The following is a 24,854-nucleotide window of genomic DNA, read 5'->3' as shown; positions in this document are numbered from 1 at the left end:
CGAGTGATGGATCCAAGTGAGAGTCCAGGAGCAGAAAAATACAAGTCACAAAAAACCAAGTCTCTGTGAGGGTTTGATGACCCATCCAGTAGCTTAAATTCCTCTATCTATAGTATTAAAATGCAAACACCATTCTGGATATCTGGGAGCATCTGGACATCCTCATCCATCCAAAGCAGATTCAATTCCATTAACAGTCTCTGTTGCAGATAGAAGAAATGGGCTAAATGTACATTTTAGGATTTTTTTCGATCCTACCCAATTTTGCTCCTTAGTTTATCGATGAAATAAATTAACTCTGCCTTCCATATCCTCCCAACAAAATTCAACATTTAATGAAAGTCACCTTTGAGTTTTGAAACGATGAATTCGAAGGGAAGTTACTAAAAATAATTGAAATTAACAGTAATTGTGTAAAAAGGAAATAAGCAGAAATGACTTTCACTGAGCCCAAGAAGCAATAAATTTGTACTGATGTGCTCTTTCTCCTCATTTATTTAATTTCTACATAGGGATTTTAGTTGAAGTCCCCCAGATTTATCGGTGTGGTTGTCTGCTCAGTTGCTCTGAGCCCCCCCAAGCCGTTGGGGGAGCCAGTGCCTTCCCATTTCCTTTGTGCTACCTCGGTCCCAACCCCTGCCTGCACTCAACCCAGACAGATGGACCTTGGCCAGTCAACATGCATGAAAACAAGACTTCCACCCTTACAGGTAGAAAAAGTTCACACACACACATACACATACATGCATACCTTATTGCCCTTACTCTGCTTTATGTTGCTACACAGCATTTTTGCACATCTGATATATAACTTATGTTTATTATCTATATTACTGGCAGAAAAGAAATGGCGGTGTCAAAGGCCAACTGGAAAACCGTAGTCAGTTAAGTCAACAGAGCATGAGCAGGCATCATGAAGCCCGTGGTTGCCCCCCACAGGGCACAGAGAGGCAAGGAGGTTGATGCTGGGGTGTTGGAGAAGCCTGGCAAAACCTGTGGTTGAGGTAGAAGGAGTTCCCCAGAATTAGGCAGAGGGTGGAGGACCGCAGCCTGGCAAGGAAAGTAGGGAGCAAGTACCTGGCTCCCCTTTCTTTCCATCCTGCAGTCTCCTGCTGGGATCTCTCCCCTTCCCATTCTTCCCATTGCCCTCCAAGATGACAAGGCACTGTAGGATGTGAGGTTGGCCTCCTGGGCACAGAGCAGGGGAGAGAAGGGAGGAGGGGGGACCTGGAAGCTTGACAACACTCTTGGCCAACTAGATCATAAGCTCCTACAGGATCCCTGTTTTAGTTACTGCTTATCTCTAGCGGGTGACTCTAGAGCATTGGTTTTCATCAGTATTTGCTGAATGAATGAATGATGCATGGGTTCAGAAGAAGCAGCATGCGCATAGAGGATCTGAGTAACATGGAGTGTGTGAGGCGAATCCACGCACCATCGCTATCACCATATTTAAATCCATCCTTGCTCATAGTGCTTTCATGGGAAGGGATATTTTGAAGGACAGGCAAACCTGGAAGAAAAGAACGAGAGGATACTTGGCATCTGATTGCACGCATATTATACTAAGAAGTTATTTGGAAGTTCACTTTATACATTTCTAAAATCTTGCTTGCCGTGCAGCCAGGTTTGACAAAGGAGAGATGGCCCCCAGTGCTGTCCATCCAGCAGCACAACAACCATGATCTGAAGGTGATGCTCTGGGATCCACAGACGCTGGAGTCCTGGGTGGGGTTCAGCCCCAGCCAACCCCAACCCAGGCAGGCCTCACCCCGTGAGGCCACACGGGGCCTCAGACATGAGGCAGTTCTGTGTTCCGTCCTCCCCAAATCAACTCCAAGACAGAGTTTTGTTCTCCCCCCTCTTTTTTAAAATATAAATTCAATTAGCCAACTTACAGTACATCATTAGTGTCAGATGTAGTGTTCAAGAATTTACCAGTTGCGTAAATACCCAGTGCTCATTACATCACTTAATACCATCACTCAGTTACACCATCCCTCCAACCCCCTTTTGTTTGATTCCTATGGTTAAGAGTCTCTTATGGTTTCTCTCTCTCTCTCTGATTTCTTCCCATTCAGTTTTTCCTCCCTTCCCCTATGATCCTCTGCACTGTTTCTTAATATCCCACATATGAGTGAAAGCATGTGCTAATTGTCTTTTTCTGCTTGGCTTATTTGGCTCAGCATAATCGCTTCCAGTTCCATCCATGTCGATGTAAATGGCAAGTGTTCATCCTTTTTCGTGGCTGAGTAATATTCCATTGTGTATATGAACCACATGAGATGGAGTTTCTAGTCTGTAACATGGGACAACAATTGCTCCTCCCTCACAGAGTTGCAGGGCTCGCTCAAGGCTTGACCCTCATTGCCTGACAGGGTATAAACAGTAGTAACCAGAAGGATCATTTCTTGTGCAAGATGCAGTCTTTAATCTCAAAAGTGGAAAGTAGAAGGAGGGCAGAGGCTCAGCTTTCTGTGCTGGAGCCATTCCTGCGTGTTCTTGATTAGAGAGGGGGTCAGGAGGTAATAGGACGGCCGGCTCTGGAGGACGACTTCACCCCTGGCCCCAAGCAGGGCTTCCTGCTTCCTTCCTTCAAGTCAAGTGAGGTTGAAGCTGGTTTCCCTTCTGACCCCTGGTCAGAGTAGCACACCGCCCTTTTTTTTCAGGTGGTCTGGGGAGGGGGGTGGTGCTCAGAACTGTGCTGAGAAAGAGGAGTGTGTGGCTCTTCCTTCCTCTGGCCGGGGAGCAGCCTCCAGATGGAGCTGAAGTGAGCAGCAGGTGAGGACCTCGGGGAAGGGGAAAGGCGAGGTCAGCTTCCCCTGGAGGAGATGGGAAATGCCTTAGTGAGTCCTGGGATTCACATGGGCTTCCTTCTCCAGCTCTCCCCCACTTTTCTTTGCTAGTGGCTTCCTCCACCCCCTTTGGGTCTGTATCCCTAAAAGGACTGCTCCCAGGTTAAACAGATGAGGCTCGTGAATGAAGAGAGGAGGAGCGACCCTCAGACCCCAAGTTCTCCCAGGCTTGTGTGAGGAGCTTGCAAGAGACCCCCTGGAACTGGGGGCCCCCGAGGGTGGCATGTGGGGAGAGGATCCCCTAGCTGCAGGCAATAAGGTGGTGTGCAATCTGTAGAGAATTTAAAATCGATAATAAAACCAACTAAAAGCCTTTTAAAATATTATCATTGCACGGTAGCAATTCCAAATGCTGTCAGTGACAAAATACTCTTCCTCGAAAATCTTTTCTTGGTCTAACTTCTAGACAAGGGCTGCCATCACTGGTGAATTTCAGTAATATATGCTCCTGATGATCAGACTTTCATTCCTTATTTTTAAATAAAGATTGTATCCTACATAGAAGTTAATCTGCTAAGGGCACTTGGGTGGCTTAGTGGGTTAAAGCCTCTGACTTCGGCTTGGGTCATGATCCCAGGGTCCTGGGATCTAGCCTCGCGTAGGGCTCTCTGTTCAGCGGGGAACCTGCTTCCTCCTTTCCTTCTGCCTGCCTCTCTGTCTACTTGTGATCTCTGTCTGTCAAATAAATAAAATCCTTAAAAAAAGATAAATTAGAGTAAGTTTTTTTAAAAAATAAGAAATAAATAAACAAGGTTAGTACGGTGGTTGTATAGACCAAGAAGCGGAACAGAAGCTGATTCAACTCTGTTATTCTTTAAGCTCCAACTCTTCATTTCAACTCAGGTCATGATCTCAGGGTCCTGGGACTGAGTCCCATGTTGAGCTCTGTGCTCAGCGAGCAGTCTACATGGGATTAGCTCCCTCTCCCTACCTAGGTGCTCGCGCTCACGTGCTCTCTCTCTCTCTAGTAAATATATCTTAAAATTTTTTTAAAAAATAAATAAATAAATAAGATTAAAACCATGAAGTAGAATACAACCCACAAATTACACTCTTTTCATTTGGCAGGTACAAAACTTACCTCCCCCTTACATGTTTTATTGAATTTTAATGTTTTAGAGTGAAATGATTTCTTTTTTAGCCATTCTAAATCTGAATAATTTCATCAAGAAAGTAAGGATTATTACTGAAAATAACGTTCTCATACACAAGAGGGAGGGGTTAGTAAGAGATCTGGTGGAGATGTCAACTATGCTAGATGCCTCCATGGTCCAGAATTCCGGGCACTGACTGACACCTTCTTCATTCTGCTTTTGCAAAGCAGAGAAGTAGGGGAGAGACAGAGAGAGAGTGTGTGTGTGTGTGTTATTTAGCAGGTTTAGGGATCCAATTCTCTCTTTTCTTGGTTCCTGGAAATTTTCATTTTCAACATAGATCTCTACTCAAATATTATTCCTGTTAGTGCACATAAATAATCCCTGGGCAGGCACCTGATGTAGAAGGTGACTCTAGAACTTGTGAAGGGACAATATGGAAGCATTTCTAACTGACTAGCAAGTGATCTGTGGGCCAGAGGTCATTCATAAGAGTGCCCATATTTAGCAAGAGCTCAGCAGGTTCAAATAAACAGCCCCAGACAGAAGAACACCTGAAGTGTGTACACATACTGTCCCGTAAAGCACAAAGGCCAGATCTTGATGGCCTGGATGAAAATGGAAAGTTGAATAGCATTAGAGCAATTCAGGAAAAGACTAAAAATAATACGTGGTTTCTCCCTCTGTTAATGTTCCAGGTCAAATAAGGCAAATTTAAGGGGTGTGGGCCTGGAATAATCATGTAATTGTTGATATGTAGCTGTGTTCTGTGTGCTATGTATCAGGTCTAAAAATAATTGAGTGGTCCCTAGAGGCAGACTTTAATTTGTAGAAGGCAAAGTAGCTAGGAGAGGTTTTGAACTTGGAAACTTGGACCCCTAGTTGTCTGGGATGGGCCACTGGAGTTGTGGGGGGGATGGGCAACTTCCATGGAACAGGGTGACTGTGTGCCCGACAGTAGGCCATTTCAAAAGGCAGCAGCAACCCATGAGCACCTTTCCCCTAATCTCTTACCCATCTCTTCCTGAAAAACTCAAAAAGTACAGGCTAGACTCCAGGGCACCCTGCCTTTGGGTTCACCCAACTCATCTACCAGGCCGACTAGAAGCTTGGACAGACTCTGAGTTTGCCATAACGGTGTGGGGAATGGGAACAGATCGGTGAGTAAACAGGGTGCCAAAGCAGTGCCGTATCCACGGCTTAGATTTGAGGATACAGGAAGTTGATAAATCTACACATAAGCCACTCAAAGTGAACAACTAAGGCTTTTCCCCAACATTAAAACAAACAAGTTCTTTGAACAGGAGCCATTTTCCTGAGTAATATGCACTATCTGGGAATTATGGGCCCTTAACATTTTCTTTAAAAGTAATTTACTACAGGGGCGTGTGGGTGGCATAGTTGGTTAGGCATCTGACTCTTGATTTCAGCTCAGGTCATGAGCTCAAGGTCCTAGGATCGAGCCCCATGTTGGGCTCCCTGCTCAGCACTGTGTCTGTTTGTCTCCCTCTCCCTCAGCTCCTCCCCTTGATTATGCTCTCTCTCTCTTTCAAATAAATAAATAAAAGCTAAAAAAAAAAAAAAAGGTAATTCACTACAGGTCATTTAAAATGTGGTGTCCTTGGTCTAACAAGACATTGCTAAGTGTGGAGTATTTGGGTTCCCCAAAGCTCAGTCATGAGTTCTGATGTTTTCTCAGCATTCCACATCTCTGTGCTTTTCAAAGGCACATTCTTCCTTTCCCCAGGGAGTTGAACTTAAGAAGTTTTGATTAATTTTCATTTGTGCTTTATTTCCCATTCTCACCACTGCTGCCCCCAATTTTGTGCTTCTCCTCAGCAGGGCTGAATGTCAGAGGCTTTGTTGTTCTTCATAGACATAGGCGTCAGCCAGTCTTTCTGATTTCTTTCTCTAGCGAACACTGTCATTGTGCCTGGCATATTATGTATTCTTGAAAAGGCATTTAAAAAGAATGCATTATTCTTTTGAAGATTTCGGAGAAGTGTTAGTCCAGGGACATAATTGTTAGATGTGATGTAGAGCCAGGCGTGGTGACTCTGGACCAGGTGAGATGTACACTTGTGTGGGCGGCGAATGTTACCACAAAGTGGCCTATGGCTGACCAGAGCTGGTATTGTCCTATTAGTGGTACCTCCATATTGCAGCTCTTGGCAATTTTACTGAGCACCGGTTATGTGCCAGGGATTTCCAGCTCTATTTCAGAAATTACTTCCACTCTTAGGCCAAGATGGTGGAGTTCCTTCCCGTCCAAGTAGGGGGACTCCTGTAACTCTATTAACAGACAGGACATCATGCGGGGGGACATTATTGTGCACAGTATTAGCAAAACCATGCTGGGACTTTGCTTTTGGAAGTACTGGATTCCCCTGATGGTGTGTATCTAGACCATCATGGTGCCATTGACTGTACTTTCGGTTCATCTACATTCCAACATGTTAGAAAGAATTGCTTAATTTTCTCCCATGAAAGAGTATAGGTATTGGAAAAATTGGTCTACTTTATGATTTAGGGCATCATTTCAAACTAATTAAGTTGTGAACTGAGCATGATAAAGAAAAGTCTACAAGTTTAACTCAGGTATAATATCATCTCTTTCTCTACTCAGAAATCACCACTAACACCCTACCTGTACAACACAATTGTCCCAATTTAGAAGTAGGAGGAGAAGGATCTGCACAGTATCCAGTGGGGGTGGGGTGAGGATACGCCCCAGGACAGGTTGGTGGAAGTCCTGCATGGGAAGATAGAAGGTCTAAATTCCAGTTCTGGCTCTGACACTGATGGGTGTTGTGACCTTGGTCACCTCCCAATGTTCCTCTGCCACTAGATAGTTGGGATGAATGATCAGTGGGCCCCCGCAGTATAACATTCTTTGATTCTTACTTTTCTCCTGGCACGTATGACTCCTCCACTCATATTTCTCTAGTGGTTTTGGCATCATGGCTATTCACCAGTCAAATTCAGAGGAAGTGCTGTGGCCCTGAAAACAGTAGAGAGTGATGGCATCTGGATGGGATTTGCCCTTACAGGGACAGGGTTTTGCAAGTCCAAACTCGGGGCTGTCACATGTTTGCAGAGGACATTCTCTGCTACCTGAGGTACCTGAAATCTGCTGATGCAGATCAGAGACACAAGAAAGAAGCAGAGGTTACAATGGGAGCGAGCGCCCAGTGTGCATGGACAGAAGAAGATGAGCACTATAGAGGAAATACAGCTTCCTTCTAAATAGATTTCTGCCAAGACCAAGATAGGAAGGAATACACATGTCCTCAAATAGCCTGCTCTTCACCATGATGCCGACAGAAGTGGTGGGCAGTGGGGGGAGGACTGAAGGAGGAGGAATCCATGATGAATTTAGTCAATCAATGACTGACCTCCTGTCCATCATAGCTGGATGTGTGGGTGTCGTAGGTCATACTGGGGGCATCAGCAGGCACTTCCTGTCATATGAATAGCGTGTCACCTGTGTGAACTGAAGGCAAACCTGAAGGCTGAGGATGACTCCCAGGCCATTGATGTCAACCCTCCCCAAGGAAAGGTCAATAAAGGTCAAAAGAGAGCTGTTGATGACACCTCTATGGAGCCAGGTCCTGAATCTGCCTCCACTTCCCCATGTGCTGTCCTTCCTTCTTCTGGGAAAATGTAGGAGAGGTAATGCTGGATGTGGAGTCCAAAACAGGGTTCCATATGGGGTGTGCTTTGGATTTCTGAGAGAAGCCAGAGCCATCTCTGGGAGCCTAAGAAGGCAGGTACAATGAGGCTGTCAACTGTATCTAATTGGTTCAAAAGATGGAAGCTTTGGAATCTTCCATAGCAAAGTCATATAACTCTCTGGAAGATATATGCACAGAGAAGCTGTAATAACTCTGTTTGTCTGTCTGTTGGTGGAATGGGCTCAGGAACAGTAAAGTGCAGATTAAACCTGAGAGGCTCTAGCTGAGTGCAAATATGACCAACTCCAATTATCAGAGACTCTGCCAAGATATACACACAAAAGATAAGAATAAGACCATTTGTATACTATAAAACTGCCCGATTATTTGTTGGTTCCTTCCTTGCATAAGGGACAGGTCAGTGCCAGAGGAGAATTTTCCTGGCCTTGATATAGAAACACCAAAAGAGAGCTGACCCTGGGCCGCAGGGGGTCAAAGGGGTTACCAACATCTGGTTGTAGATTAAAAAAAAAAAAAACAGGGCTTATCCTGCCAAGAGGTGGAGGTGGGAGGGTTTTGCAAGTTGAACCGTTGCACACTCTTGTATATAATTCTGCTGTGTATGTGCTAACGCTGTAACATACACAACTTTGTATGTTACGCTTTCAAATACTGTTGTTTAGTGAACAAACTAGGCGTCTCTGCCCTCCAGGAGCTTCCATGCTAGTGAAATAGATGGAAGGTGGAAACAGACAATAAACAAAACAAATAAGTACATTATAGGGTACAAGAGGTCATATGCGATATGGGAAGAAATAGGGAAGAAGGATTGGGAAATGTGAAATAGGGCGGTTAGCAAAGGCCTCAGTAAGAAAGCGTTGTTTGGACAAAGGTGAGAACGAGGTGAGGGTGGGAGTTGCAAGGATATCTGGGCAAAGAGCGTTCCAAGTAGAGGGCACAGCAAGTGCAAAGACTCTGAGTTGGAGCTGTGCTCACAAGGAGGCCAGCATGGCTGGAGAGTTGTGAGTGAGGGGACAGAAGTAGGAGAGGAATCAAGGGAAGAAACGGTGGGAGGAGCAGAGGCACGGGGTTGGGGGCAGATGTTGCAGGCCACTGAAGGGCCTTGGACTTGGACTGTGTGAGGTGAGTATAGGTGAACCTCACACAGTGTACCTTTTATGAAGACCATTCTAACTCTGGTCTTGCACAGAGACCAATTAGAGGCCATAATAATAATGCAGCCAAGGGATAATGATGGCTTGATGAGAATGATGGTAATGGAAGGGGAAAGAAATGCCTAGTCATGCACATATTTAGAAGGTAGAGATGATGGGATTTGATGACAGGGAGAGCTCAAGGATAACCCTCAGAGCTGTGGTCTGGGCAACCTGAAAGGATGGCCATGCCTTTGACTAAGATGGGAGAGACGGTTAGAAGAGTGAGTTTGGGAGGGCAGATCAGGACCTTAGTTTTGGTCACATTCAATTTGAGATCTTACTGAATATCTAAGCAGGTAGATATCAAGTAGGCAGTTGGATATGGGTCAGGAATTCAGGAGAGAGGTCCATGATAGAGACGTACATTTGGAAGTTATCAGCACAAAGATTGAAACCATGCTGGAGCTCACCTGGGAAATTAGTATCAACAAAGAAGAGTTGCAAAGACTGAGCCATCGGACACACCAATATTAAGAGAGGGAACCAGCAATAGATGAGATGGAGCACTTTCATTTTCTTTTTGCTTTTATTGATCACCTACTATATGTCAGCAGGATACTAGTTGCTGAGCATACAATAAATAAGACTAGTCCCTGCCCTCAAGGTGCTTACAGTCAATGCATTAAAATAATCATTTGGATGCAGTGTGGTAACTGCAAAAAAGACATGGACCTGGAATTATGGGTCCAGGGAGAAGGAACGCTTGCCCCAGACTGGAAGGGATAGGAGGGTCCTTGGAAGAAATAACACCTATAACTTAAAAGGAGACTAAAAGTTACCAAGGTGAGCAAGAGGGAAGGGCTGGGCAGTGAAGCAGCCTGGAGCATGCTGGAAATACATGTTGATTTGGTGCCCACATTTCTGCCTGAGAAAACAGCTCTGTATGGAATGAGGGGATATCCTCAAGTCCTAAGAGATAGGTCGCGCCTACAAACACATATAACATGACCGGTGCATTAGTTCCTCTGAAGGCACCACCACAGTCTGGTCGAAGAAGCTTGGGTCTGATGTGCCGCTGACTCCAACATCTTAGAATTCAGGAGAAGGGCCTCTGACACAGCCACTGAACGCCTTAGCCATGACAGGGCAAAGTCTCCCCATCAGCAGCTAATTCTGGGTTGCAGCTGAGACCATATGGTGGTTCCATTTTTTATTTGTCTTTGTCTTCATTGTAAAGTGAGTGGGACCAGCACAGAGTGTTCCTAGCAACAAGCGGGACTGTGGGTGAGAGAGGAATTGCTCTTCAGGGAAGCGAAGGGACAGCCGCCTTGACAACGCCCCGTTCCCTGTCCGAGAGCCAGCTGCGCCCACAGCCCACCCGCAGCCCAACCCAAGCAGGAAATCTCAGAGCAGTGAGTCCTGGAGCTCACTCTGACCTGGGGTGTTTCTTCAGGCAAGACCTTGGTATTTACAAAAAGAGGAACAAAAAGACTTGGATCTCAAGCTCCCTGACGTTGTTACTCTTTTTTAAGTACGAAGGTCTGAGCATTTCTCTTTCTCCTCCGGTGCCTTCTAACTGGCCATGGGGCATTTAGTTCTATCCTACAATTACTTTTCCAAAGAGGTCTTCCGCCAAAATCCTTTCAGTGTCCTTCACTACCACATTAATGTCCGGTGACCTCCTGGTTTTTCTTCATTCCTCCCCCACACAGCCGGTGTGATTTACCTACATTTATCCTAATCCACGCAAGTTACCCCCAAAGGAACCAATCTCATGCCAAAGACAAGACATATTTCACAGGCATCTTCAAAGGGCCAATCTCTGCTGAACTAGAGGCAAACCTGGCAGAAAGCAAAGGCGAAGACACAGTCAAATCCATACAGGCAGCCATATTATTACCGCAAAAATTTCCTTTCCACGGAGGTAACAATAACCAACACTTACACCTGCTCCCTAGGCGCCAGGCACTGTTACAAGCATTTTAATCTTCACAGGGATCCTGAGGGTAGGTACTATTCTTACTCTAATTCTACTTCTAATGAGGAAACTGAGGCACAGAAAGATTAAGTAACCAGTTGAAGTTCCCCGGAGCTAATGGTGGGCAGATCCGGGGTCCATACTCTCAACCCCAGGCTCCTCAAGGTTTTCAAGACTTGGGTGCTTTTCCATTATTTATATTTAATATTGTAGATTTTTTTAAAAAGATTTTATTTGTTTATTTATTTGACAGACAGAGAGAGATCACAAGTAGGCAGAGAGGCAGGCAGAGAGAGAGGGGGAAGCAGGCTCCCTGCTGAGCAGAGAGCCCAGTGCAGGGCTCGATCCCAGGACCCTGAGACCATGACCTGAGCCTAGGGCAGAGGCTTAACTCACTGAGCCACCCAGGAGCCCTTAATACTGTAGATTTTTTAAAAAAGATCTTATTTATTTACTTGAGAGAGAGAGCATGAGAGGGGAGAGGCTCAGAGGGGGAAGCAGACTCCCTGCCGAGCAGGGATCCCGTTGTGGGACTCTATCCCAGGACTCCAGGATCATGACCTGACCTGAAGGCAGTCGCTTAACCAACTGAGCCACCCAGGCACCCCAATATTGCAGATTTTTTTTTAATATTTTATTTTATTTTGATAGACAGAGATCACAAGTAGGCAGAGAGGCAGGCAGAGAGAGAGGGGGAAGCAGGCTCCTAGCTGAGCAGAGAGCCCGATGCGGGGCTCGATCCCAGGGCCCTGGGATCATGACCTGAGCCAAAGGCAGAGGCTTTGACCCACTGAGCCACCCAAGTGCCCCAATATTGTAGATTTTTAATGTAAAAAAGAATCTGGAGTATCTTTGTCCATTTCCTATAGAAAAATACGTTAATATCTCCAACATCTAGGATGGGAAATTATTTTGGAGTATTTTAGAATGTGATTTAAGCCATCTGGCTCTGTGTGTATGTGTTTTAATGCTCTTCCGCATATTTTTTTTAGGCCAAGAGTAGTATTTTATATAGACTCAAAAGATTAATTCTTCATTGTGATTCACCACGTTACTATTTTTAGCTTTTAGCTACAAATAACAGAAACCCCAACTGGAACTGGATTACATAATAAGGACTTTTACTGTGCCCTGAAAGGTAAATCCGGAGGTAATGAGCAACCACAGTCGGCCTCACGTCCAAGCACAGGCCACTGCCCGGCAAGGAGAAGGAGATCAGTGTGTTTTAGAACAATCACGACGCCCTCAGACCCTAGGGAGCAGGCTGCCTCCCGTGGATTCCCCAGCCAGACTTTGGGCAGGCAACAAGGAGGAAGTGGGGAGTCAGCGGGGTGGGCAAATACCACATCTCCTGGTGATGATATTGTAGGATTTCTCTGCCTTCAGTGCCCACGGTTCTTGGTCATGCCACTGTGAAGAAAGAAGAGGCAGACCAGACGAAGAGTGGTGGGCAGCAAAGCAGAGTTCATTGAGTAAGAGCACAAAGCTCCTGGGAGGAAGGGGGGCCCCAGAGGGTTGCCCCTGGAGTTTCTAGGTTTACGGGTTTTTATGAGCTCTTTTGCAGAACTGTCTTAAGCAATCAGACATGCTGAGTCGTGCCAGTCAGGGCTTTGGCCACGTATCTGTTTAACTGTTAGGTTCCTGTCAACATGCTGATGGTCTTTTTTGCTGACAGCTGGTGGCTTAGGTCTTAACTGCCCCAGGCCCATGATATTGACCAATGCCTTGTGGTTAACTGTCTTATTTTAGGCCATTTTGCAGAAGTCATTTCTGCAAAGGCTGCAAAGCAGAATGCTAGTGCGCTCCTGTCTGAGCTGCAAACAGGTTGTCAGTGCTGTTTGATCTTAGCTGTCCTGGCTCTGTATTTTCTTGCTGGGGACCCTGGCCCTGACTGCCTAACCGTCCAACCAAGTCCTAACCAGGACATGGAATGAACTAGAGAGTGCAGTTGAGAATCAGCCCCAGAAGTTCGAATGACATTGTGAAGGGTCATCCTCTTTTTTGTCAAAATTCTTAACTTCCGTCTCAAGCCTGAGTACCACTGGCAGTTGTCAACATGCCTAAGGGTGAGAGCTTTGACCAAATGGAAATGTGGACTAAAAGGAGAGAGAGGTGGTGTGAAACAGGACAAGAGTATGAGCTTGTAGGATTAGAGCCCAGGTCCCCAGAGAGTCCCAAAGAGTTCTCAAGCTCCTCCTCTCTGCCAGGATCGCAGTGGAACCTGTAAACTCAGCAGGACTGTTATCCACTCTCACACAAAATAAACCAAGTCTCAGGGAAGCGTTGTAATGTGTTAAAGGCCGCATAAATAGAAACCTGTGGGGCTACAGTTTGAATCCCTGTAGTCTGACACTGGAGTCCTTGCTCTGACGTTTCAGGGGTTTCTCTAAACACAGTCTGGGGACTGCCCGCATCAGACCCACCTGAACCCCTTACTTGCAAGGCAGATTCGTCAACTTCCCCGTGGGGCCAGGGTCCGGAGTAGGAAACTGACCGTTGCCCACACTAACGTGTAAGAAGGAGTGAATGATACTCTATTCCTTCTCATCTGTGTTCTGACCTGGGGCAATCACCGTTTTTCCTTGGATCCAAGTTTCCTGACATGTAAAATGAGGATGGGTAAGTCACCGCCAGCTCAAAAACTCTGATTACAATTCATCTTTAAACCCATCTACCTGATTGCAGTCTGCCAACTGGCCCTTTTCCATGTTTCTTCTTACCTTGAAATATTAGTGTTGTTGTTAAGATGATGTTTTAAGCATCATAGCGTTTGAGGCATAAATATCCCTAGAGTTTTCCCAGAAATCTGAGAGAACCAACCATCCCCTTCATGTGGCATATTTGAAGGGCAGCTCTCTCTAAAGGCTAGGACTAATGACAGTTTTAGGTCTTCTTGTACTCTTGTACTCTGCTGGGGATTCTTTTTTTTTTTTTTTTTTTTTTTTAATTTTCTGACTTCTTGACACTGCCAGAAACAAGGACTCATCATTGTTTTCCTCCCACTCTGAAAACACAATCCAACTTAGTGAACATCTTCTGAAGGTCTAAACAAGGCATCCTACACCACCCCCTTAGCCCTAACTCATTTGGGGTTTGCTTTGGTTTCATTTTCCTCATTTTTTCTTTGGTGAAAGGAAAGCAAGGACCAGGGGCATTGGCCAAACAAGTCTGGCCACTCAGTGGAGAGGTTTCCAGATAAGAAGGATCTGAAGGACTTCCCATGGGCGTAAGGGAAATCGCACACGCCATCCGGGGAAGAGGACCAGGAAATCACTTCTTGTTTTTCAAACAGCAGCAAGCCTCTCACGGATGGCGCTGTGAGGCTCGGAGGACCACGGCAGGGGAGGCGCGGGAGAGCGGTGAGGCTGAGCTAGGCACGGAGCTGCCAGTCCTGCCTGAGCCCTCACAATGAATCCTGCTCGGCTTTGCCTTCACCGGGTATAGGTTTTCTTGGAGACCGTGGGGCAGATGGCCTCATAGGGGAAACCTGGATGGTTTTAGGCGTCTGATCAGAGCAGAAGCCAGCCTGGGGACTGCGGTGGCGGACAGGTAACATGTCTTCTGCTGTGGTTCACCTCCCTCTGTAGCAAGACCTCAGGGGCACCTCAGTCACTTCCACACTTCTTTTAAGACGTCGCCCAGTTCTGATCCTCTTTGCCTGATTTCCTTCTGTGTGGCTGTGACATGGATGTTGCCTGCGTAAAGCATATTTGGTCAAGAGTGTTTGCAGGCTGTTGGCCAAATTGATGAGACTGTGTTTAGGAAAACTGGGTATCACGTAACCAGCTGGCATCTTTTAAGGGTTTCCTCTGTAATAAAGAGCTTTCTTTCTCTTCCCTTTTCTTTCTTACTTTCTTTCCTTCTTTTCTTTTCTTTTCCTCTTTCTTTCCTTTTTTTGTTTTTTGTTTTTGTTTTTGTTTTTTGTTTAATGAGTTTTCCCATCCCTGAGCCAGAAAATACCATAAAGACCAGAGCATTCGTGAACGCTGCCACGAGTGTGTCCATGGCCAGGCAGCCATGTTGTGCTTGTGCTGACAAAGCAAGGGGCTACACCGTGAACTCTGTCAGCTCCCAGGCAGTCACCGGGACAAGGGGTGATCTCCAAAGTGTTCAGCAGTCCCTTCTCACCCATGACGGAGGGGAAGAGTTTACGGTCAGTGCTAGGAAGGAAGATAAGAAGAGTGCTGGCTTTGGGAGATGTGCAGACTTGTCTTGAGCGTTCTAGAAGGAGGAGAGTCTCTCTGAAGTGTGGCTTGCTTAAACCATGTTTTCTTATGCTTTGTAGAAAGCCAGCCCATGCCACTTCACTGGCACTCAGTTTTTCCTTTCATGAAGGGCTCGGGTTTTTGGTCTTTCATGTTTGGATTGTACCAGTAGCACATGAATATATTCCTGCTGTAACAATGTCTCATGTTCTCCAGTACCCACTCTTTCCTTCACCTCCCCTCAGTTACCCCATCAATAGTGTGTCGTGCATCTTCCCAGTTATTTCTGTCTTCTCAGCTCTCAGGACAAGCCAGGGCACCGAGTACAATAAATTCCCACTGTCAGATTCATTTACCTTTCTTTAACAGCACCTTCTCTCACTCAAAGATAAAATGACAAAGGGAGGGTGCAAACAGCACTTTCAGCACTTAGACAAGTCTGAAAGAGTTTTACTCATTTTTATCATTATTACTTTTGTGTTGATTTTGGCCTCAGCATGTAATATTAATAATAGTTCCCCATGGATTAAACTGGAGGTTTGGCCCTCTCTTGAAGGCCATCAAAGGGGCAGCCTTGTTTTGGAAATGAAAGACGAAAAAGAAAGGAAAGGAAGGGAAGGGGAGGAGAGGAGAGGAGAGGAGAAGAGAGGATAAGAAAGGAGAGGAAAGTGAATTAGATAGATGGATGAATGGATAGCTAGGTAGCTAACTAGAAGCTACTTAGATTAAGTGGTTCATCCAGGGAAGATAGGATAGAGTGGGAGAGATTTCCCTTTTTATTTAATGGATGATAACTTTTTTTTTTTTAACAGATAAGTTCATTTTCTACCTCTTCTAGCCTTCTGTAAAAAAGGGACCTTTCATTTTTTTTTCCTCCATACAATGTTATGAGACAAGTGAAGAATTAAAAATCACTATGAACAAGTTGGTATGGGTCATGGAGAGAGAAGGTTTGGAAAGAAGTTACATATAGGCACTGTCAAATCCAAGAGTAATTATAAAATACTTTCAGTTGTTTTTTGGTAATTTCTTGGCCTTCTCAAGGTTTCTCCTACCCAAACAAGAAGGCCACTTGGCCCTGCCGAATTTGGACATTCTGTAGTGCTTCTTAAGCGTCCTGTTAAATTTGCCAGCCTGGATCTCTCTCCCAGGTCTGGCTAATCTAATTAACCTCTTCACTGTATAGCAGGGCACTAGCCCCGGCAGACACCGGCCCCTTCTTTCACTCCACCACAGGAAAAGCAGATGTCCTATCTCGTTTTACGGAACACAAAAATGAAAGGTTCAGAGATCGAGTGGTTTGCCCAGCATCACACAATGGATCTTTTGGGGGCACCAAGATAAGAAAAAAATTCAGGTCTCTGGCTTTCCAACCCCATTTTGGGGCAGTAATGTGAGGATGGGAAGCATGTTTAATAGAGAATTAACTGATTGGCTGGATCCTTGTCAGCTCTGGAGCAACATGGATTCCCAGGTTTGCTGGAATTCTGTAGATAGATCAAACTATTGCCTGGACTAGATTTTTGCAGATTCCAACACCTGCTGTCCATTAGTATCACCCCAGAAATTAACAAGAAGAGAAAAATGCCTAGGCACATCCCTGGAACAATGAAATCAGAATCTCTGGGCATTGTATATATTTTTTAATCTCTGAAGTAATTCTCTTATATAGCTAGATGTAAGAGATAAAATGGCTAATTGGGGAAGCAGAAGCAATCCTTCTTCTTGTGCCCGAGAAGCTGGGGCCAGGAGTGCCAGCAGCTGTGAGCATGTGAGCAATGTGTATTAGGATTCTGGCTGCTGCTGCCTACCACAGAAGCAGACCCATCTCACACTCACACATGAGAATGCAGAGTTTTCCAGCTCCCCAACAAGGGCGATGCCACACCCCTGACTTCACTGCAAATAGACTGGCCCTTGCAGATTTTTCGAAACCCAGATTAAATGTTCTAGGTAAACAGGATGTGCTCGTCTAGTGCCAAATGATTATGGGGCCATCCATTTTATTCCATGTGACTTTAACATGGGTGTCCCAATCCCCAGAAAGAGAAGAAAGACTGAAATACTAATTATCTTTTGTGTGATCCGCCACTTTCTGGACTGATCTACATATGGATAGACAATAAATCAAGGTTGTTTTTAAATCATAAAACATGCCCCTAGAATCCTCTCCCCTCCCCACCAACATCTCTCAATATAGTTCAAGCTAGTGTGGGTCCTCGCTGTCATGTTTGTGTCCCGTGTAGAGAGCGGGGGGAAGGGCTCTCTCAGCTTAAGTCCATGTCCCCGGTGCCTGTGAGTTTTGGCACATAGTAGATGCTGCAGGAAGGCTTGTTGACCAAAATATCTGCATGGGCTGTAGGTACACTATGAATTCACAAGCTATTTACCCCCTCAGCGTTTCAACTCACATTGCATGATTCCAGTCCCGAAGGTTCGATAACTGACATCTTGCCTATTTCCTAAAAATCATTCCCTAAGTGAAAACTTCAGAGGCGGAGTTTGGAGGAAACATTTGTGCTGGGTAGACTTGCTAAGTGCTAGGGAATTACCGAGGTAGAGAATCCTTTCCTTTAGTTAACGTACACGCATTTATTTTTGGTTGTTGTTTGTTTGTTTGTTTTTTAAGATTTTATTTACTTAAGAGAGAGAGAGAGAAAGCATGAGTTGGGGGAAAAGACCGAGGTTCGGACTCGCCTGGTAAACAGAGAGCCCGATGTAGGGCTCCATCCCAGGACCCTGGGTTCATGATCCGAGCCAAAGGCAGACACTTAACCAACTGAGCCACCCAGGTGCCCCAGTTAACTCATGCTCATAACAGGAGGCAACACACAGGCATTGGGAATTTTAATAATAACTGGTAATATTTGCTGAGCACTTACTATGTGCCATGCTGCTCGGTGCTTTACAAAGACTGTTAACTCAGTTAGTTAGTTGTTCAATAACCTATACAGCAGGTGCTATTATAGTAGCAATCTTATTGATGAAGGGACAGGCGGTTGTAAGTAAGTTGCCCGAGACACGCAAAAGCAGCAACTAGTGTGGTCGAGACTGCAGCTCAGACAGTCTGACTTAAGAGTCATGCGTAATGACGATGTTGTGCTATGACACTCACAAGAGCACTGCAGAAGAACCTGCACGGCAGAGACTTGCAGGGCAGTCAGGAGAAAGACGCATCTCTGGAGGAGACGAGAACAGTGTCAGTGTGCTCTAAAGATGAAGAGTTCAGATTTGGCAACAGAATTACCTATTTTACCGTGTGATCTGGGGTGTGTTATTTAATTTACTCATGCCTCAGTTCCTTCACCTGTAAAGTGGGGACCACGGTAGTTTTACCAATATAGGATTTGAGGATTAAAAGAGCCAAGTGTTTACAGAGTGCTTAGTCTAATGCCTGGCATGTAGCAAGAGCTTGATAAATGACAGCAACTGTCGCTGTTACTAAGAAAATAGCTTGACCTGGAAGGAGTAAAGCTCAGAAAGGAGGAATGGGACATTTCAGTGGCCAAGGATGGTTTGAGAAGGAGCTGAGAGGCAGCAATCCATTTGGCCAACATTTATGGCTAATATTTATGACGCCTTTTGCAAAAGAAGGCACAATGAAAGCTTGTGAGTGGTCTATCTGCTCTGTATCCAAGTGTGGTGGAAGAAAAATGTGGCCGAGCTGGGTTCACATTGGGGTTGTGGTGATCATGCTCACCAGGTAAAGGAGCCCGAATATTCCTCAGTCACTTGAGAAAGTTTGAAGAATTTGAATGCGGTAGACAGCAATCTATGGAAAATAGGGTTCTATGCAAATGAATCTGTTGATGGTGTGTTGGGTTATTGAGCAGGTGGAGGAAGGAGTGAGGAAGCCCATCCAGGAGATGGCTGCAATCAGCCAGGTGTGGGGTGATCATGTCCAAACCAGGGTGATGGCCAGGGGACAGCAGGCTACAGCAGAGGCAGGGACAGGACCCAGGGGCTGGTTGGGTTGCTGCTTCCTCTCCTGCTCACTACCTGTGGCGTGGTGCATCTGGGAACCCAGAGAGTGAGTCCAGCCATTGGCAAATCTTCGAAGAGATAGGTTAGGAGGTAGCAGTGGGAAAGAAGAATGACATTCAATCTTGGGTAAGCTGAATTTTGACCCAGGTGTGGATAGTACAGTTGGGGAGATAAGTAGCAAAGAGATCAGGTGGACATAAAGCTTTGGGAATTCTCACATAACTTGATAACTAAGACTACAGAAGTGGGCAAGCTCCCTAAGAGAGAGGGTGTCAAGGGGGGTTGAACCAAGGACCCAGGACAGTTTTTGACAGATTAACGGTGGAGCAGTTGCAGATGGGGAGGAGGAGGGAAGGGAGGACAGAGGAGAGAAGGGAGCAAAAGCTGGAGCGATAAGAGACTGGGGTGGGGTGGGGGGAGGTGCTGCAAAGGAAGAGGCGCTAAGTGACTTCAGAAACCAAGAACCCAAGGAGGACAGGGACTCATGAAGAATGGCATTGATGAACATCTCACTGTCCAGATTAGAGGAATCTTGGAATGTTCATGATTTCTCAGGGTACTGTATTTTTGCAGAAAAAAATAATAGTTTTTTCATCTTGAATCATACACATACTTTATTCTTGAAGTCTAACTGAATCCCTAGAGAGGGAAATGAAAATTTCAGAGAAATGAAATCACTGGCCAAGGACAGCAATGCTTTGTCTCAGGAGACAGAGGGAGTAAGGGCTCTTGAAAGCAGGAGACACAGAGAGCTAAGGTGGTCCTGCCAATTCTTAAGATGTTGAAATATTTTAAGTTATGTTGTAAATGGCTGCCTTGAGCCCCTGGAATGTCCAGTGTGGTTCCCGCTCACATCCATCTCAGCCACCCAGCCCTCAGACCCTCCCACGGATCTCCCCACTCTCCAGAATGATGGCCTCCAAGCCTCTGCTCCTGCAGAGTGACCAGAGACTTCTCCAATTGGTCCATTATTATTATGAGTAATACTCCAGTATTCTTTTGCATCAGCTTGCTGAAGGGTAGAACCACAGAACTAGAAGGCTTGCACCCATACCCAAGCCCTCTGATGCTCTATCCAGCGCAACAGCCAACCACAGGGCTACCCTCCCTTGCCCCTGGAATGCACCCCTGGCATTGTTTTCCCAGGGCTTAGGGAAACCCCTCCACATGGCAAATGAAAGTAGCAAGATAGATGAGATAAGAGCCGAGTTAGGAACTTCATGTTTTCATCAAGATGGCAATCTCTTGCTTAAAGGTTAAAACCCTCCAGGGATTTACAACAAGGGAAGAAGTATAAAAGGTTATCAACGCGGCACACATGTGCAGTGTGTTTTGGAAAACTTGACCCCATTGTGTACAAACAAATGTTCCTCTGTAATCTGAGAGTCCTGAGCCGCCCCAACACAATGCTGCTGCGGGACCTTAGTTCAAGGCAAGGGAAAATTAAATAGAAAAAAAGGTTTCAAGGCAGTCCTTTAATTGGCATTGTGGTTCGTGTTCGTGTTAAATAAATATTTAGCTTCTCGTTCTGCATGTGCGAGGGATGAATCATCTAATTAAATAATGTCAGCAAAGATAAGTCTTATCGCCTCTGCAGTTGAAAATACAGATCTGCAAGGGCAGCTCTTAAAGTTATACTTGAGGAGTTTTAATCTGAATTTCTGCAGTTTGGGACAGAGGTTACTGATGGTACCCTGTGCCTCATGGGATGAGCCAAGAGCGATAATTCCAGAAAAATTTGCGATTCCTCTGAAATTTGGTATTACCATTTTGCACGTACCAACAAAAGGAATCTGCTTTGAATTATCCTCCAGTCATAGAATGATGTATGTTTATATGTAATTTCAGCCTCTCACCTACTATTTTGATCAGAAGTACATGTTTAAAAGAATAGCTACGTGACCATGTAGTCTGTACCCCAGAATGTGCAAAGCAGGGAAGAGGGAGACACACCAGGGGCTTCTTTCCAAGGGGACAGTAGCTTGTCTACTTAGCCAGTCACAGGCCATGTGTTAGTAGGAGGCATGACTCCCCTTGGTAGAGTCCTCGCGTGCAATACAATTAGCTCCTTTCTTAAAAAGAAAGTCACAACTATAACATCACTACTGTGTGTGACGGGAGAGCCAAGCTGGTTTCGTATGGGAAAAATCTCCACTCTCTCTTCCACCTTGCAACCAAATTTCTTAAGGTCTATACACTCACCGACTCTATGCCCTCATCTCCCACTCACTGAACCACTGCCCCCACTCACTCCAAGAAGAGCCCCCTTGCTGAGAAGACATCATGTGTCCAAATCCAATAGGCAATCATATCCCCCTTTGTATGTTCCTTTCAGTACCAATGGATGTAATTGACCACACTCTGCTTCTTAAAACCTGACCCTCCCTGGTTCCAGACTCTCTTCTAGTCCTGGTTCCTTCCTGCCTTCTGGTCTCTCATTCCCAAACATCTTGGCTCAGTCATCTTCTTTGACAAGACCTCTGGTTGTTGGAATTCTGTGGGCCTCAGTCCTAGGCTGTCATTTCTACTCCCTCTATGGTCTTCCTAATCAATCTTACTACTCTTGTGGTCGCAATTACCCTGCCTTCCCTGGGTTCTGCTCACCTCAGAAGCCCTCCCATAACCATGCCCTACTTCCTTCTGGTATTCCAGACACTCTGGCCCATTCGCAGCTCCTTGAATGTACCATGCATTTTTCTACCTCAGGGCCTTTGCACAAGATCTTCCTTCTGCCTGGAACCCTCATCCTCCTCTCCTTCTGACCTCTCTTTTGTTTTCAGCTAATTCCAACTCACAATTCAGATTTCAACCCCATTAAATACTTTCTCCAGGATGCTGACCACAGATCCCCAGAACTAGGTCAAGTCCCTATGTTAACAAGCTTCATTAGACATTTGAGCATGGTGGTTAAAAGGGGCTTTGCAGTAACATTTCTCTGGTTCACGTTCTGGCTCTGCCACTTACTAGCTGTGTGATTTAGGGCAAAATACTTAACCATTCTGTGGCACAGTTCATTTCATATCATACTGTTCATTAGCTATCATACTAAGCCCCTTGCACTGGAATTGCTGTGAGAATAAAAAGATTTAATATAGTCAATGCTTACCTTGGTGCCTGGCACATAATAGGTTCTCAACAATGGACTAGTGTTCTGATTGCTCTCCTTGGTCACACTTTCACAGTCATAGTGAAACAATGAATTGTGTCACTGCTTCTAAAATGATGCTCATCTCTTCCATTAGTCTCCTAGCTCCACGGAGGAACAGTCTCTTGTTTTCTGTTGCTTCTTCTGCACCTAGCAGAGTGCCTGCACTTAGCAGGGCTTAATCAATGTTTGTGCAGTGAATGAATACAGAAAAGGACACATGAGTAAGGGAATAAATAGAATTGCTCCATGATATACTTAGAACAATAAATAGAATACAAGGAGGAAGTTTAGGGCCTAGATTAAGAGCAGGTGTTAGGAGGAAGTAGAGACTATTTATAGCTGAACAGATCAAGGAACCTCCAGCCAGAAGGATAGAATTTGAATATGCAGTGATTTTCCTGAGTCTCAGAGGCAGAGAAAGATGGAAATTACCAAACCAAGTAAATGGCAGGATTATTTTGGTTTTGCCAAACACTGAAAAGTAGTTTGACAAAAAGACCTGCCCCTCCCCACTGCCAGGGTTAATTCTCAAAGATCCATTTTTGCATTTCCACTTATGTAAGGACACTGGAAATCCCTTACACTATTTTCAATTATGAAAAATCAGCCCCCTTCAGTGGTGAAAATCTGATCAATGCTTATTAACTATGGCTGCTCTGGAATATAAAATCCAGGTCCTGGAAGGCCTTGAGTATCAACGAAGGCAATTGCTTCTGGGGAGTTGAACAGGGAATATGCGAGAAGGGCACTTCGGAAGATTAATCCTGTATCCATGTAGACAACGGGGCAGGAGGGAAAGAACAGAAGCCATTGCAGTGGTGCAGGTGAGGGGCAGTGAAGACCTGAACTGTATCTTAAGTCAGCGGTGAGTGGGATAAATCCAAGAGAGAGTTATGTTTAGGCTCAGAAGTCTAAGTGAGGTTACCTTGCTTTTGAAATAAACATGAGAAATTTTATACTCTTTAAACAGTAATGGGACCTCAGAGGCCAACTCCCATACCACGGTACTGTCAACTCTCTGTCTTAGCTGATAACGCAGTTGAGACCCTGAAAGATGAAGGGACCTGCCCCACATCACACAACTGGTTAGTGGCAGAGTGAGGCTAGAACTCGTAGTTCCAGTTGCCTGATCCAGTGTCCATACAGAGAAAGTTTTCCATTTATTCCTCTTGATAACCCACCAGGAAGGCCTTGCAACCCAAAGGGTGACCTAGTGGGATGGACTGCTTAGCTTATGATTTTGTCACTACAAAATGTGTGTCAACTGTGTGGCCTTGGTGAGTTACTCTTCCTTTTAACTTTCCATGTCTACCTCTGAAAAGTGTAGAGGATTGAGTGGTACCACAGGATCATTGAGAGGGTTACGTGACGTGATCCTTGGAGGGAGCTCAGCATCATGCTTGGGACAGAGGGAGCACCTCATAAGTTATAAGGACTTAAGTACTTCTCAGCATCATCTTTGATGACAATTCAGTAGTTGTCATAATCCATAATCGTATCAGAAATGGCTTGCTCGACTCTAGGACACTATTATTGTCTAGAATTTTAAGAATGCTCAGCTGACCTCCTGAGTCCTGACTTTGAGGCTGACAGCCCTTGCGAGGCCTCAGCTTCCTCGTCTGAAAAACTAAGGGGTGTGGGAGGCTGGGAGCAGTGCTGGAAATAGAGATGAACTCTAATTTGTCTTCCATTTTGGACAGTGTGTGTTTATGCTCTGTCCGGATACACCAATAATTCAGTTTTCAGTTTTCATAAAAACATACTCAGAATAAGCGCTCAATAAATGTTGAGCAGCAGACCAGAGGGTCACACTCACCTTTCTAAATAAAAAATAGGGGACTCTCATGTTTATTGAATTCTGATTAGATTTCCAGGGCCGCCATAGCAAAGTCCCATAGACTAGAAGGTATAAACAACAGAAATCTATTTCCTCACAGACCTGGAGCTTAAACTCGGAGACCAACAGGTCAGCAGGGGTGATCTCTTCAGAGGCCTCCCTCCTGGGCTGGTAGGTTGTCCTCACCCTCTGGGATCTTCCCAGGCACCTTCCTCTGTGTCTGCGTGCTAGTCTCCTCTTCTTATAAGGTCAAGGGTCATACGAGATGAGGGACCCCTGTAATGACCCCATTTTAACTTAATTACCTTTTTAAAGCCCCTATCTTCAAATCAGGTCACATTCTGAGGTACTGGGGGTTAGACTTCAGCATAGCAATTTTGGAGGGACACAGCTCAGCCCACAACCAATTGCAACGATGACCAGGCCTTTTTGTCCTTCACGGGCAGGATCCCCAATGTCCACAGCGATGCTGCGGTGCAAATGCTACAATCCTTGTCATTCCTGCCAGCAGACTGGGGCTCCGTGGGGTGAAGTGTCTCACCCATCGTTAGGGCTGGAGCTCGAATCAGAACACAAGCCTGTTTCTCTTCGAAGTTGGTCCTCTTTCCACTCCAGTCTCCTACAGGAAGGAGGGAATCACCCAAGCCCTGATGCCACCAAATTCTCTTTCCAAGTCACAGCAGAAATAACCCTGCCTTCTTTGGGGCCAGTCATTGTTTGGGAGAACAATGCCCTCCTGGGGACCATGGCTGAGCCTACGTCACCATCACCGTGGTTGGGCAGGCTGCTCGAGGGAACTCCCAGGAGGCACACAGGGGACTGCTAAACCTCACCCTTTGGGCTATTTTTGTTCCCTCTGCTGATGCTGTTGTCCTACGCTTGAGGTTCTCTTTCCTTTCTCCATTACACATGAAAGCATCAC

The 24,854-nt window shown here is 45.5% G+C and overlaps 1 protein-coding gene across 4 annotated transcripts in view; it reads left to right on the top strand.

Annotated features, from left to right (window-relative positions):
* ADGRF5 (adhesion G protein-coupled receptor F5) overlaps positions 1–24,854 on the top strand; it is a 97,237-nt gene that overhangs the window by 13,799 nt on the left and 58,584 nt on the right. For 2 of the 4 annotated variants that reach the window (XM_080806026.1, XM_080806025.1), the window contains exon 1: positions 14,045–14,307. The exons of 1 other annotated variant lie outside the window; for it this stretch is intronic. The gene's annotated coding sequence lies outside the window, so the exon portion shown is untranslated. Of the gene's footprint in view, positions 1–14,044; positions 14,308–24,854 lie in introns of those variants that run through there. One more of the 4 variants, XM_080806027.1, reaches the window with a different exon arrangement.

This window comes from Martes martes, assembly GCF_963455335.1.
Source record: "Martes martes genome assembly, chromosome: 6".
NCBI classification, from domain to species: Eukaryota; Metazoa; Chordata; class Mammalia; order Carnivora; family Mustelidae; genus Martes; species Martes martes.
The sequence above is the reverse complement of the archived record's forward strand: the minus strand, read 5'-3'. Positions and strand labels throughout refer to the sequence as shown.